This window comes from Solea senegalensis, linkage group LG14 (genome assembly GCF_019176455.1).
Source record: "Solea senegalensis isolate Sse05_10M linkage group LG14, IFAPA_SoseM_1, whole genome shotgun sequence".
Lineage (NCBI taxonomy): Eukaryota > Metazoa > Chordata > Actinopteri > Pleuronectiformes > Soleidae > Solea > Solea senegalensis.
The window spans coordinates 18,186,152-18,202,855 of NC_058034.1; the positions used below are offsets into that span (position 1 = coordinate 18,186,152).

At 41.9% G+C, this 16,704-nt stretch overlaps 1 long non-coding RNA gene across 3 annotated transcripts in view; it reads right to left on the reverse strand.

Moving 5' to 3' along the window:
• LOC122780759 overlaps window positions 1-16,704 on the reverse strand; it is a 153,728-nt gene that overhangs the window by 73,447 nt on the left and 63,577 nt on the right. The window contains exon 1 of one of the 3 annotated variants that reach the window (XR_006361730.1): window positions 7,231-7,550. The exons of the other annotated variants lie outside the window; for them this stretch is intronic. This is a non-coding gene — a long non-coding RNA (uncharacterized LOC122780759). Of the gene's footprint in view, window positions 1-7,230; window positions 7,551-16,704 lie in introns of those variants that run through there. 3 annotated transcript variants of the gene reach the window in all.

The following is a 16,704-nucleotide window of genomic DNA, read 5'->3' on the forward strand; positions in this document are numbered from 1 at the left end:
TCACATTTTACACGTGTGTGTGTGTGTGTCCATGTTAAATGGAGAGCTGGACTCTGGGCATCAGTGGGTTTAGGCTGTTGGCCATTTTGCGCATGTGTGTGTGTGTGTGTGGTTTCTGGGGGAAAAAAAACACCTCGTGGAGACCAAAAACCTGGTCCTTAATGAGACAGAACCTCATTTCTGAGGAACTGTTAAATAAAGTTCAAGGCTAGGATTTGAATTGTGGTTAGGTTAAGGTGAAAGTTAAAGTTGGTTAAGGTTAGGGATAACAGCACAGTCATGGTACAAACCTGTGTGTGTGTGTGTGTGTGTGTGTTGTATGTGGGTCCTTGTGAGGACCAAACAAATGTACAAAACAGAGACATTTTGTCTGGTTCTCACAACTTTAAAGGACTTTTTTGAAGTTAAAGCCTTGATTTAGGAGGGAATGCATTACTGTATGTCTATGAATGTCCTCGGTAAGAACGCTGCGTGAGAATGTGTGTGTGTGTACAGTAGGTGGACTTGGCTGGACTTGGAAGAGGGAGAACAGAATCTGGGTATATTGTGTGCATGTGTGCAACTTGTTGGCACTTTTACAGGTTAATTGGGGACACAACTTGTATGCCTGCATCTGTGTGTGTGTGTGTGTGTGTGTGTGTGTGTGTGTGCTTGGCCGTTGTTGTAGGTATGCTGCAGATCAGTCTAAGCCTTAAAACCCATTGTTGTGCAATAAACCCATCCTCTCTCTCTCTCTCATCTCTCCCAACCTTTTGTTTGACAGTCTATCCATGCTTGTGCCAATAATATGCACATGTACTGTGGTCTAACTCTCTGCAACACACGACATAACTGTAGACTCAGTTTCTTTTTTTTAAATCAAGATATGAAAAACAAACACGGATTGTTAGATTTCATAGAAAAAGACACAGATAGTGAGTGCGTGTTGTCACGGAACAGCCACAAACGGCACAAATAAGCTGCTATAGAACTGTGTCAATGGTTGGCTCTCTCTCCGTCTATGACTCTAGCTGTGAAGACTACGATAAATACACAAAAGGAAACAATAATGCTGTTGTGACCACTCAACTACCAACAAAAAAAAGACCTCGCAAAATGCAGTCTTTGAAGGACGAGTCTTTTGTTTAAGGATCCAACAACAACACATTCAATTAGGAATATGTGACACCTCTGATAACTTTGAATGACACAAGCTCAGCGTCAGAGTCAGTATCCAGTCCAATCCAGCTCAACTTTATTTATAAAGCACTTTGAAAGCAAACACAGCTGAAACAAAGTGCTTTCAATAACAAATAAAGTATGAAAAACATTAGACCTAAAAACAAACCATAAAACAATAAAATACAAGTGAACAGTCCATTATTCGTGCAAGTATCGGCAGTTAGAAGTCGACATTTTCACTGTTCTTTTCACTTTAGCCTCTACAGGGACTGAAAACAGTGCTCGTGAAACTGTGGAAACTGAACTCAAACTGATGATTTAACAGATTTAACTCACAAATTATTTAAAGCAGTGTTTCCCAAAGACTGGGTCAGGACCCACAGGTGGGTCACCGGAGGGTCCCAAAACATAATAGCTTTTTCCAGTATAGGTTTTACAGTAAATGTTAAATTAGGCACAAATTTGCTCCTGTCACAATTTACATAATATAGTTTGGTAAACACTGATTTAATAGATTTAGTGGATGCTTTATATAATAATAATAGTATACATTGATGACGTTAGGTAACAAAATAGTGATCCAATAGCTACTAATAAAAAGTTCCGACCAAAGCTATGCAGACAAACGCTGTGGGTGAATGTTGAATAATATCTAATGTGTTGTCGTACACTGAGAAAAAGATTCTCTCTCTCTCTCTCTGGAAGGATTGATTGAATAATACATTTAAAACAATTAACAGGACGCATGAGATAAATACATTCACACAACACAAAAGTGTACCTAATTATTCACTACTGATTAGTGCTTGTTTATTGTCATTTCAACCACTGTATTCAGATTAAAAACGCAGATCTACAAAATTACTTGTAGTACAACGTCTTTCATTTTTGGGGGGGCACAAATACAAAAGTGCCAACAAGTTTGTGTTCACTCCCCAGAAATCTCGGGAAAAATCCCCACGGTGGCTGTGAAGTCTCTCCTCATTGATAAAATAATGCCTCGCTGATTGTCGCGGATTTAGAGCTTGTTGCATTTGATCGGAGTCCGGCTGATATCGGAACCGCAGACGGGCTTAGCTCTCAGAGCCAAATCCCTCAATAACCACTCCTACACCACCCACAACAAAGAGAGGCAGCCGGCACAAGTAAACAAACGCAGGCAGAAAAATATCATCTGAAGACCCCGTCACATCTGAGTGAAGTAACGCCGCTGAATGTTCGCTATTGATGCCTTTGAAGACGCGTGCTGTTTGTCCTTGATGTAGTGTCACACACCGCGGTGTTAACAGAGAGCTGTGGATTTGTAAAATGACTTTATATTCATGTCTTAACTGCGAGAAAAACAGTCAACAAATTAAAAAAACAAGCTTTATGTTTGTGACCAAAAATACCATTAAGATAACGAGATATGAGTTTGATCACGTTGCGGCAGGGGAGTTTATGAGCAGCACTTCACTGCCAATATTCTTCTCCCGTCACACGACGCACACACGCACGAGATGCAACACTAATGTGTGTAATGTCTCAATAAAAGAGATGCAACCTCTCAAAAGAAATGCAGGCACGCACTCTTTTACCCCCTCCACGTGTTTGCCTGGCTTCCTCTTTAGAGAGCAGGACAGTTTTCTCCCTCTCTCTGGCCTCTCCATCAGTGCCTGGCCCTCAGCTGATCCTTTCTTACTCCTCCCTCCACCTATCCCTTCATCACGTCTTAATGTGTTTGATAAAACATCAGGCGTAGCAGGAAGGGCACAAGGCGGATGATGTGCTTTTTTTTTGGAGGGGGCCAAAACAGGCATCGGCTAAAGGACGAGGATAAAGGGCCGAGGTTCGCCATCCGTCTGTCTCTCCCGAGTCTGTCCGTCCACTTGCTGCATTAAGAAGCCGCCCCGGCTTCTTTTCAAAACCCAGCCACTCTCATCAAACCGCTGCCTTTTGTCCCTCCTCAATCTCCCATCCCACCACCGCAGCCTCGCACCCCCACCTCTCAACTCTCTGCTGAGTGTCTGTAATGGCCCAGACGTGGAGGACGGGGGGGGGGATAAGGAAGTGAGAGAAATGGAGGAGTGGAGCAAGAAAAAGAGAGCAAGCGAGAGGAACCGGAGGGTGAAGGAGGGAAGGGACAAAAGCGGGAGAGAGGAGAGTGAAGGAGAGAGTGGTGGTGGTGGAGAGAGAGGAGATGCAGAGCGTGATGCATGTGGAAAAAAAGAGGCCGAGTCTTTAGGAGGAAGCCAGGCGGCACTAAGCGTCTCTGTCGCTGCCCAGTCAGGCCTGTGTCTCCCCCTGGCCACGGAAAAAAACCCTTCCCACCTCCCCCGCTGACCACGCCACACTCCTCTTCTTCCCCACTCACTCCATCCTCCAATCCTCACACTTTGATTTGGATTTGCTACTTTTGAAAGGACTTTCCATCAGATTCCTGTAAACCCGTTAAGTCAAAAGCTGTCTTTCATTTGCAGCCTTACGGCCCGGTCACCAACAGGGCAGGTCATGTGGTGTACCGATTAGAACAGGTCATTTGGCATGCGAGTTGTACTTTCTATGTTCTTCTCTCACGAGTCTAAAACCCAAACAGAGATCCAACATCGGCTCAGACGAGAGAAGCCGGGAGAAGGAAAAAGAGGACTATAATGTCAAAAAAAACGTGAGATCACACACCGGACTGCTAAAAGTTCAGAGGTCGACCGTTAGACATGAAATCATTTCCCACGTTACTGCTCGTGTGCACAAGTGGGACACTGTGTCACCACAGAAACTCTTAAGCCTTGATAACATCGATGCTGCCATTAGTGAGCAATGTTGTGTACGGTCATCTTCAATCAATCAAACTTCCTATAAACTGAAATATTCGTCAATTACACCTACAATTCATCAGAATCTGTTCATTTACAATGCTAACCTATGGCAGCCCCCCCACACAGAAAACAAGGATGCATGATTTGTGAGTTTAAACTGACATATTTCCACTTATTTGATAAGATCTAAGATAATCTGAGAAGAACACACCTTACCGCAGTGATGACATCCACACTCAACAGTCAGTGTGTTTACATGCATGTTAAAAGTCCGATTATAGTCAGACTAAGACAATAGTTGGGTTATCTGAGGGTCATGTTGGTCGGACTAACATACCTGGACAATTTCATTCAAAGTCTGATTACTCCTACATGTGTTCACTTAAACGGTCTGGAGTCAGACTTTGTGTTCAGCCCATGCACCAAAATGTCCTCCCCTGTCTTTGACACGGAATTAGAAGAAGACGACATAGTACAAACTTCAGTTCTGTTGCCTGGAATAAGAACAAACAACACGATGGCACCGACTAGAGCGGAAGCTGTGGAGACAACACACTTTTGGACTGATGAAGAGATGACCTTAAAAGATAAAAGGTCAACAGGACACTGATTCAATTGCACTAGCTTATAGAGCGATACAGCACCACCTACGGAGGCAGAGTTAGACGTACATGGTCAATAAATCGAATTTCTACTCCGCATGTATCCAGTTGTCTAGTTGCCCAACGTAGAGAGAGTTGAAGTTAAACTTTGTTTGTCTTTTATTGAGTCTACTGATGTAGCTGTTAGGAACAACAGGAACTGAACAAAATCTACACTTGGTCTTGAGCATTGCTCTTGCATCACGTTACAGCACAAAAATGTGAGGTCCCCTTCTCCACATGTAAACAGAGCGTCAGTTTCTGTTGGATTTAAATAAAAAAATACATGTATATATCGGCCAGACTGTTCAACACTGAGGAAGGAGAAAAGCCTGAGATGCAGCTTCTCCTCAAGGGCATCGGGATAAATGCAATCTTAATTTTGAGAAACACTATCTGTGGTGCCAGGCCAACAATCATCTCCACCATCAACTAATTTGTTTACAATAATTACACGAAGGTAAATTCAATGTCAGAAGCAAAACATCGCTATTTAGCTGTCACCAGCTTCATTCTGAACTGTTGCAAGTCCTCAGAAGCACTGGAACACACTGACACACACTGTGACACACGCGCACACAGCCAGTGGCCTCAGGACTAATTGCTAGATTGGAGCAGATTTTCTAGTTCAGTTCAGGGCTGTAATTGTGAGGAGAGCAGGGAGGAATGACAGGGCTTCAAGCTGAGAGGACAAATCACCAGGGGCCACCGATTAGACTGCACTGATGTAAACGTGTGTGTGTGAGTGTGTGTGTGTGCGCTGAGGGTGAGGGGTTAAGCCAACCATCTCTCAATTCCAGGTTTCCGTGGCACTGACCTCAAACTGCCACACACACACACACACACACACACTACAGAGCCCCACACAAGCCAAAGATGGCAAGGGTTTGTGTCTATGAAAGTATATAGCAAAGACAAATATGTGATTTACAAAAAAGTATAGATTTAAAGTTGTTCTTAATAACTTAAGCTCATAATTACACACGTTTTGTTTTCGTCTGCTGTGTTTCCTGTGTGATCCATAGTCGTGTTTCCTCACTTGCTCATTTTCCTCATCTCTGTTTTATGTTTAGTTAGTGTTAATCTCATGTGTTGATGAGTGAGGTGAAGGCTGATGGTTGTGGTTCTTCCTTGTTGTGTATGAAAGGTGGCAACAAAGGTGGAGTCTGATTCACTGATCTTAAAAAAACGAATACATATTAGGAAAGGTATATATTTTTCCCCATAGGCAATTAATCTAGGCCCATGGTTCTCAAACTCTGGTAAGTACATCACCGGTAGTACCTGAGCTTCCTCTGGTGGTACGAGTGGGGAGGAATTTTGACCGGCATTTGTGAGAAATGAAAGAAATAACAAAACAATTACAATAATTAGAGTCACTTTATCTGCCTCCTGTGAAAAGTCTGTAGCTGACATTGCTGCATTTTAAAGTTGGCGATAATGGCGTTGCTTCAAGAACTCAATATTTTCTCAGTGGTAGGTGCTTTGGCTAATTGCACTTTTCATTTTTCTTTCATTTGCATTTCTCTTTCATATAAGTTCTATGCATTTCATTTCAGCGTCTGCAAATCGCAGTGTCGTCAAAATCCTGCTTAATTTATTAAGCAGGATGTTTATAGATGCTATTCCTCAATAATGCAACAGGCCAAGAAAAGTGAAGTTCTTATAAAAACTGTGTGAATATGAGATTATTTTTAGCTGAGAATTAAAATTTTTAAATGTGCAAGTATCATTTCCAGTTAAAATGAATTTGTAAAATGAACAGTATGTATGGCATACACTTACTCTTGGCCTTCATGGTCCAGTGTGTACAGATGAGGTAAAAATATTTAGTGTACAATCATCAAAGTGTATGAATTGTTGTTTTTATTACCCTAGAATAAGCATTTTATATTAAAGCCAGTAGCAGGGTCAGCTCTACAGAGGCCACCATTTTAGACACAATGGACAAACTAAACATCTTCTTCAGTTTAAATGCTAAATGAAGGCTTAATGTGTTCTCCAACTCACTTGGAAGGACAAGGTGAGGTGACGGACATTCAACAAATGACGCTACATTCTACACACTGTGCCTTTATGCATCACCCTGGTGAGCTGTGTGGGTGAGAGCATGAAAAGTACACATTTCTCGTGCTCTGTGTCAGAAACTGGTTCAAATTTCATTTCTGCAGGCGACACCTGAATCCAACCGCCAGCGCAGCGCGTCTCCACGGACACACGTAATCTGACAGCAGTCACGTTTGACCAGAGGATGAGAATGCTGGAAAGTATCTGCGGCATTTTCACCTCCATCTCACTTTCTCTGCCTGCAGGAGTCTCGCCAGACCCAGCAGGACAGGAAGGAGACACACAGAGACAGAGAGGTTGTAACTCAGACCTCACTCTGAGCAGCACTGCAGGCATCTCACTACAAGATACACTCAATCTGCATGAAAACACCAGCACAGCCAGGAGGAGTTATTCCCTCACCTAATCCTCACACATCTGGATTATTTCTAGGGTTAGTAGTTTGCTTCGAGGAGAGTATAGAGACAGAGATATCAGACAACCAATCAAATCGTCCTCTGTCACTCTGTCAGACTGTCAGTTCCCACGTCAGTCAATCGTTCGGCCAATATTTCAGTTCAGCTTACCTTGCAGTGATGTCATGGTTGTCATTATGACAAGGCCTTCAGTGCTGTCTCCTGATTGGACGTCCCCCCTCTGTCCACACCAGTATTACGTCCTCGGACAGACTCCTAAAGCTGGACTTGACTGATTGTCCTGCTTCTGTTTTTGTCTCTGTTTCATGTAGTTTCTGTAAATTATCTACAGTTTTTCTTTCTCTGCCTCGATGACATTTATCCCTCCTCGTCCGTCTCTCAGCTACAGTACAGCTACATCACGGCCTCCCCTCAGCCTCCGTCTCCCTCACCTTTCTCCCACCTGAGACGGGCTCCCCGTGTTCACCCCGCCATTCCCCACCTCCACACTCTCTCCCCCCCCCAGCCTCCTCAGGCCGGTCATCCCCGCAAAAACCTCCCCATGGCCTCGGAGCTCCCAGCACCATCCCCGGCTCTCCTTCTCCCTGCCTCTCCTCCAGCTCTGCCTGCCTTTCCCCCTCTACTCTGCCTCCTTCAGCCACAGCCTTCTGCTCAGTGTTCAAGGGGAGAGCCAGCTAGGAATACTGTGGCTCTAGACGTTTTGTCCAAGCCCTAGGTCTCTTTCACTGAGGCAAGATTAGTTCATACAAAAACTCAACAATACACCACTGAAAGCCATTGTTGATATTCAACATTTTTCACATAGCGGAGCAGAATAGACAATGCGGCAGCCGGGAAAGCCCGAAGCGGACTAGAAGGGTTGATGGCTGATGGTATCTCGGCTGAACGAAGGCCTTAATCCCTTTTATACACACACACACACACACACACACGAGAACACACACTCTCAAGAGCCTGAAGACAGCAAAATCAATACTGCTCTCTCTGTGTCTGTGTGGGGATCAGTGGGTGGGTGAGTGTGATAGAGAGGGAAAAAAAAGACACTATCACTGTTTGTTCCTGTGCGTGTGTGTTTGGACTGTCTTGGCACACTCTGAGATCTTTGTGTACAGAAACTTCAACAACTTGAGTTCAAATGAGCTGAAAAACCAAAACTTTTTGGGTGAAATTATGAAGTTCAGTCGCTTTTGAAAATCACACGACAGTGAGATGAAGTCGTTATTTTCTGCACTTAATATGAAATATCCTGTGTAATCTCAAGACTTAAAGTGACATTATTATAGTCTCTATCATCAATTTAACCATCTTTTATTTTACATTACCTTATTATTATTATTATTATCTAAACATTTTGGAGCGTAAGAGATAAACTATAAAGACACACTAAAGGATGCCATTAAACCATGAAAATATCACTTATATATATGGTTGAAGTAATTACATTATAATATTAAAGTGTTTTTTGATTACACAATGTGATGTATGATTTTATAAAGATACAAAATGCTCCCACACAGTGTCATACAATATAATATGATATGGTACAACACAACATAAGGTTACTTTTTGGTTTTAATGAAGTTAAGTTAAGCCATTAACTACTTCTGTTTATTTTAGTTTTTTTACTTGTCAGTTTACAAGTAAATATGTCATATAATTATAAAAAAATGAACAGAACAGTGTTTCCCTGTGTCAGTCAAACTTGAAAACACCAAACAAAACTACTTCTCCTACCACAAATTTCACCTGAACTAATATCATGAAGGATATTTCTTTTCCTGCCTGTATAATCTTGTGAAAACGAAGTGATTAATCCTTTAGAGAATCTACCTTTGCGCTGCAACGAGCTGCAGAAATGTCGAGTTGAATCACTATGAAATGAAAAGCCACGGCAGCAACAACATGACAAATGAATTGATTGGATTTTTTTTAAATAGAGCACACTCTCTAATTTCCCGTCACAAGGACAGAGCGGGGATCCTGACATGGGCCTGGAGTCGGCCTGCCGCCGCCTTTATGATTGTGGCTGCTTAATGTAATGAACGGCGTGACACGTAAGACTCATAAATCATGTCACGTCGGCAGAAACATTTCATAAAACATGATTAAAAGTGTCGTGTAACATTGGAAGCCGTGGTGTCAGAGTGAGACGTGCTAATTGTGCACTAATGATATGTAATGAATGTCATCATCCCCGAGGCTTCGGCTAACGAGCTAAATGAACTGGCACTAATGGGCCTGTTAGCTTATCTTAGCACTGACATTAGCTAGCATAATAAAGGGCTGCTGACACCAGCCGGCTCTTACACAGAAAAGTGTCATCTTCTTTTAAAACAACAACAACAAAAACAACAAAACAAAGGCTGATTGTCACAGACGTTGAAAAACAAACTATAGAGGATGCTGCTTTTTTTGTTTTTATAACCCGCAGCAGCACACTCTCCTGCCTTCCACCTGGACTCCAGATCCTGATTTAGATCCAGCTGCCGGGCTTTCCCAAGGCCCCAAAGTCCGCTAGGTAGTAGAGAAGAAGAGGAGGACAAGGAGGAGGAGGAGGAGGAGGACGGGGGGGAGCAGGGGCCCTCTCTCTCTTTCTCTCTCTTTCTTTTTTCTTCCAATTGACCAATTGACAGTTGATTGATGGCTATCTCCTCATCCCGACAAAGAGCAGCATTAGCATAACTAAAGCAATGTACAGTAGAGTGGGGCAAACAGTAAATTACATGTTACCCCCACTCCTTACCTCTCTCTCTCTTCCTCACTCTCTCACACTGCACTCACTCCCTCATTCAGCCGAACAGTGCAGCAGGCAAACAAAACAAAACATAGTATGCTTTTTGTCCCTCCTGTGAGCCCTTAAACAGTGCAGCTTGACAGCTTCTTTAGAAGGAGGTACACAAAAGGCCTGACAGAGAGAGAGGGAGAGAGGGAGAGAGAGAGAGAGAGAGAGAGAGAGAGAAATGGAACACACATGAAACGTTGACCTTGAGGAGGGTTTCTGTGTGTTGTGGTTTCTTGGGATGGATCTGTGGTTTGTGTGTGTCTGTTTTCGACACATCCCTACCACGACATTGACTTACATTTGTTCACCCATTCACACTTCGCATCTATATTTTTCTTTGGCATATCTTTCAAACCCACAGTGCACGACGCCCAGGGACACGGCAGCAGCCTGTAGATGTGCTCGTACATGAAAAAGAAGCTGAGGGAACACAAATCGCACCATCACTGTGACCGAGGTAACACCAGAGGAAGAGGAATATGTAGATAAATATATGATAATATGAAATAAATAAATAAATACAACAAATGCACTCACAAAGTCCCAAATAAAGTGAAACTTTAAATCATAAGCAGGATTAAAAAGACGCAATAAATAGGGTGAACCAAAAATGTTTCAAATCAAAACGATGCCAACAGCTTCATACACGGAACTCTGTGAAGATGTGAAAACAATGTGAAGTTTACTGAATGCAGTTTCAGAAACATACTGTTATAACAGATGTATAACTTGGATGTTATACATCTATTTAACTCCAAAAAAAGTCGCATTAGAGTCACCTGATAGACGTGGGAGTCTCAAACCTGAAGAGTCTTCCTTTGAATGTATACAATGAAAGCATAGCAAATACAGTATGTACAGTATAGTTGAAAAGGTTCATAGGCGTGCAACCAAGTGCCTTGACAACTGCAAGAGTGAGTATAAACCAGGTTTTACATCTGCTGGTCAGGCTCTGATGTTGTGTCTGATCTGAGACTCGTGAATAGTGATGACTATAAAGTCATGTCATGCAAGCAGGTCCATATCAGTTCATTCACTATACTCTTTTCTTCACCCTGCACATGATCACTAACACCAGAAGATCTAACCAGAAGAAGTTAGTTAGTTAGTTAGTGGTTAAAACTTCCATCAATTCAACTGGCACTATACCGGTGTAGTACATACCAGACTGCGTTTAGCCATGTTTCCACCTAGTGGAACCATTTTTTTTTTTTTGCGATACATTAGAAATAGTAACCAAAACAACCTTGGAATCCTTCCCTTGAGTAAACCCAATAAAATGGTACAAATAGACTGGCTCCAAAAACACGTGGTTTCTCTAACGCCCGCACTCTATTCTCATACATAGCTTGACGTCTTTTTGAGACAAACAGCCAAAAACTGAGCAGGAAAAACAAGAGCTGCTGGGTGTCCTCCACTGTTGTCTGGTGTGTCGCGTTCAATGTCCTTGTTATCGCACGAGTACGACTACAAGCTACGTGGCTATCAGACCAAAAAACATTATCAATGATCATGATCACATCCTGGCTTCTATACCCTCAGGTCGCCAACTTCTTTTGCCCCTGAGCAGAATAATTAGGTACTACAAATCTAACCGTATAACCTTATTTATTCATTTTCTTTTTTTCTCCCTTCTCTCCCATGTCCCTGTCTCAATGCCTGATCTGCTGTATGTCTGTATGTTTGCATTGTGTATGTGTGAACTGATGATGATTCTGTGTGGGAAGCTACAGATGAATTGCCCTTCTGGGACCAATAATGTTTCCCGAATCTGAATCTGAATCTGGACACATGTAGCACACACCCACCTACAAAATAAAGGTACTGTTCTCAGTCAAAATCCAGGACTTTACCATGGAAACACAACATGTTATGTGGTCTATTGCTCATAGTTACATGGTCTATCAACTCACAGGAACAATAACTGGTAAAGAATTAGATTTTTTGTAACCATTTGCAAGCTGATCTCATCAACAATGATCACAGGCAATGGATGGATGGATGGATGGATGGATGGAGCTATGACCACATACTGGTCTCATCCTCTCTCTCTCCCTGTGTCTCCTGCGCTCAGGTCAGCAGCAATCTGCTCTGTAATTGTTCCGTTCACGGTGTGAATCTTTAAATAGGAGGCCCAAGCCTGGCACAAAGATAATGAATCGCTCTGTGTTGTTAGCTAGTGAGGCTAAATTACTGCCCGGTGCAGAGTTACCATGGTAATAGGCCACAATGGGAGTGATTAGTCTTGTGTCTTTTTTCACCAAGACACTTTGCAGTTCAGCAGAAAACGAGGAAACACTCCTGTGTTTCCGCTCTCCACGTCTGTAACGCACGGTACACTGTATTTTTCAGAGTCAGTCACTTTTTAAATAGCATGATGAGTGTGTACTCAGGTAGACTCTTGGCATGAATGACAATTTTCTATTTTGGTTGTTGTGCAGTTGCTGTTGTTTTACTTTCTTCCTAATCCAACAATCCAAGTTTACTTCATGAGCTCCACCTTAGCTCCACATTGTCCCTATAAAATGCGAGAGTGCAGGCGAGCGAGGAAGAGCGGTATTATGTCAACGCGGAGGGACGAGTGTGCTTTTGGTGGCTGCACAGTGGAGCACAGTGTTTTACACAAACTTCCAGCCTCAGAGGATTTTATATATGAAGCTAATGTGCCGGATAAAGTCAGCAAACGTGTGTTCGTGTGTTCGCACCACTTCGCATCAGACTGCGGCCAGCGGTCGCCGTATTTAGTCAGCGAACGTATTTCACCGATGTACAAACACACACATTTTTAAGAAAAGGTCACATAGAGCTCATAACTGACCATTCTGACACGTCCTAATTAAAAATATTTGTTCAGTACGTCCTCCATGACCGGAGCACGGACTCAGTCTGATACAGTCACATACAGCGGCAGTTTATTCAGCTCGCCGCGCGCCGCTGGCGATCAGCGGTGCTGTCCCTAAGTGTTTTTAACTGATTTACAGTTGGGCAGTGTTCGACTTGATCCTTGTGTCGGACGTCTCTTCCTGTGACGGCACTCTGGCTGTTTTCCGGGGCGGTTTTGGCAGGGTTATTGAACTGCTATGGTGCTTCATCCTTATGGTATTTTGACCAAAGCATGTCACAGACATGTTCATTAGAACACCAGGGAACTACTTAAACTTCGAGAAATAGGGTATAATATGTCCTCTTTAATGTGATTGGGAGGCGAGCTACTACTGCATGTGTACACTTAGACAGACCAGAGTTGGACTTAAGCTACCCTGGGTGCCCACAGTTCCTACCTCAGACTAATGATGCTTTTCCACTACACAATTCTAGCATGACTACGCTCAACTCGGCTCAACTCTACACGGTTCGGTATCAGGCATGTCATTTTCCATATTCTTTCTCATGTAACCTCGCCAGAGCAGGTAATAAAAAACAAAAATGCTAGGTACTATTGCTAATGGAAAAGCAAAAAATAGGTGGTGCTGGAACTGTATAGTGGAAAAGCTCCAAAATACTAGAATATGGTACAACGAAGACAACAAAAACATGGCAAAATTCAAGGCGGTAAAGGTTTTGGACTGAAATAAAGAGAAAACTAGATACATTGAAGTTAATAGATGGTAGGGAGACACTGAATGATGTCTGACATGCAAACAACTATCTAGCCGCATGCTAATACTAACAAGCTACTAACAAGCCCTCGTGTAACAGAGGTATTCAATAAATTGATTATCCTCCTTGTGAAGTGAGACAAGGACAGAAGTACAATTGAACAGCAAAGCTTAACTGCGCATGGAAACATACACATGTGTTCCAGCAAAGGCGCGTTCATCCACTCGTGTCAATGTATTTTGGAAAACAAAGCAATTGTTTGTTTGTTTTATTTTGTTTTTACCAAAGTAAACGCATATTTTCTCTATATCGGGGCAAGTGTTGACACAGCCAAAGGCCTGCGTGCTGCTTTCTCCCGTTTACAAACCCTGCTTTCTGAACATGACACGGTGGAAAAAAATAACAACAATAACAATTTACCTGTCAGCGTGAAAGGAGTTGACTGCTCCCACTTTAGCAGCTTGATTTAGCCGTAAAAACTGATTTTCAGCCTTTGACACTGCAAACGTGTGTGGATACTCACACTATTATGTTATCAGAGTCAAAATAAAAACATAAGGCCAGTGCGTATATTGTGAACTCTTAAAGCTCTAGATGGATTTGGTGCAGTCATTTCAATACAATTACCATCAAAGAAAAGTAGTTGGCTCATTCACATACTCTGTTATCTAAACCTAATTTGAGTTGGAATGAGAAATGTGTAAGCAAAAGAATGAAATAGTCCAGGAATTCAATCCTGCGACATCTTATTGAGGTCAGGGAATTTGGACTCGTAGTTTTGTATTGGTTGAAATCAAGGTGATGCACAGCTCTTTCACACACACGCACGCACATATACAGCAGCATAGCATTAATCCACTTTCTTTAAATCAGTACAGTGCAAGGCTGTAAAATGAAAAGCAAGGCAATGCCTGCTGTCAGGTGACATTGAAACATTTTAAGAATGCTTCCTCTGTTCAATCCCAACTGAAAACCTATTTAATATTACACAGATCGAATACATTTCAAATATTTAACACGTAATGGAAAAAAACATGTAATTCAGCAGTGCTTTTATTTAAATATCTCTTCTTGTATTAGTGGCTGTAGCACATCCACCCTGGCTAAAGATGGATCTGTTTGACAATAGTTTAGGGTGTCAACTAACAAGTATTTTTATCAGTCAAGTCATCATTTGGTCCATCAAATGTCAGAAAATGTTGAATACCTGGACATTGTTTGCCCAAAAATCAAACATCATTTAGTTTTAATGATTTCTTTGTTAAATGGAGCAAAGAAACAAATAAATTATTCACATTTAAGAAGCTGAAAAATCTGAGAAACTTCTAAATTCTTAAAAAAAAAAACACAGTTGAGTAATCCATTAATCAAGTAACTGTTTCAGCCCAAAAGTATTTACAGGTGGAAAAGTTGTCCAACGCACTCAACTAGCAATGCAACGTTTGAAATAATCATTTTGAAATGGGACATGAAAAAATTATGACCTTTTTGAAAAAAGGCAACTATTTAATCATATCAACATGCTCCATCATGTATATCACAATATCAATATTTCACAGCATTTCATATTCAAAAGTGCCTGTGTTAATATAAAACAATATATAGTCCACAATAAAGATCATTTATGATGCGAAATGTACCCATTAACAAAAAACGCACACAGAAATAACTATAATAACTTTATTTTTTTTTTATTTAACTTTATTTTAAGTGGCGCTAACCCAAACCTCTGCCTTAAATGAAATATGTTTACCAGCTCAAAACTGCCACAAATTTAAAGTTGAGAAATGACTCAAATATCATTGCAGACAAACAGCTCACACTCTACACTTGAGTGAAACTACTGTGTGACGAATACACACATTATATAAAGAAGAGAGGACATGCATTTGAAAAGCACTTGAGGTCATCGCTTTCACAGGTCACACCACTGGACCTCTGAGTGTAATTACAGTCAGAATGAACTACTTCACTGAGCTGGCTCAAACATACACATGCTGCACTGTGAAAGCAAATACAATCTCCAAAAATCATGTTCGAGCATCGAGCCTGGTCAGGAGGGAAAAAAACAGTTCAACCTTTTAGTAAAAAAAAAAAGTATTCAATCAAATCACAATATTCCGACATGAATTTCAAAATAAAAGTGCCTGTGTTGATATGGAATGATATATAGTTCACAATAAAAATGTATTTATGACACAAAATGTATCTATTCACAAAACAAAACACCATACAACTATAACGTCATTTTAAGTGGCAGGACAAATATAAATCAGGTGGCCCGCGAGCCAGGAGTTTTCAGTGGCCAGAATATGTAACCAAGAAGCTAAAAGTTTACCAAAAGTTTACCAGCTAAAAAACTGCCAATTTAACGTTGTAGAGGACAAAGGACTGAGAGAAATGACTCAAATATCATCCAGAAAAACAAATACACACATTATAGCAGAAATGTATCGTATCGGTCAGTCAGAATGAACTACTTCTGGTTGCTCATTCTCTGAGGTAAAACCATACAATACTGTATATGCAAATATAATTTCCATGTTGGAGCAACATGTGTTTTCAAACAGAAACAATAGGCGTCAAAATCTCAGCTGAGTCTGTTCCGGATTTTGTCTAAGCTGATAAAGTCCACTTTCCTCTGCTGTTCCACTGACTCACAGCACCACGTCACAAACTCTCTCTCAGATCGTGAGTTTTATTCGGTAAACCTCTCCAAACCCCGCATTTTATTTAACGCAGACACTCCCTGGTTATTGTCTAATGCTCTCTAACAATCACTTACCCACAAAGGCTCGGGCTAATGCTCTTAACACACATTACTAGCAGTAATCCTCATCGCCAAGCTACAGCCGTTATGTGTGGACAAGTGAGTGGAAGTGCGGTGGTGACAGCAGGTGCTAAAGCCTCCGCTAACCCTGGGTAACACCGCCTAAGCCCTGTAAGAGAGGAAATGCTGGGAGGGATACTTACCTACTTACTAAATTACGTACACACACACACACTCACTCCCTCACTGAGTCACTCTCTCTCTCTCTGTCCCACATGCATGCATACAAAGGGAGGGCACTGGAAACAAAGGCGGCATCCTGAATGCAGGAGATGATCGTTGGGTCACATCTACATGACAGTGGTGCACCACAGGAACACAACAGGTCGTCCTTAACCTTAAAATGGGAGGACTACCGTTAGCCCTGAGGCCAGATTTCTCACCGTGTGTGTGTGTGTGTGTGTGTGAATGT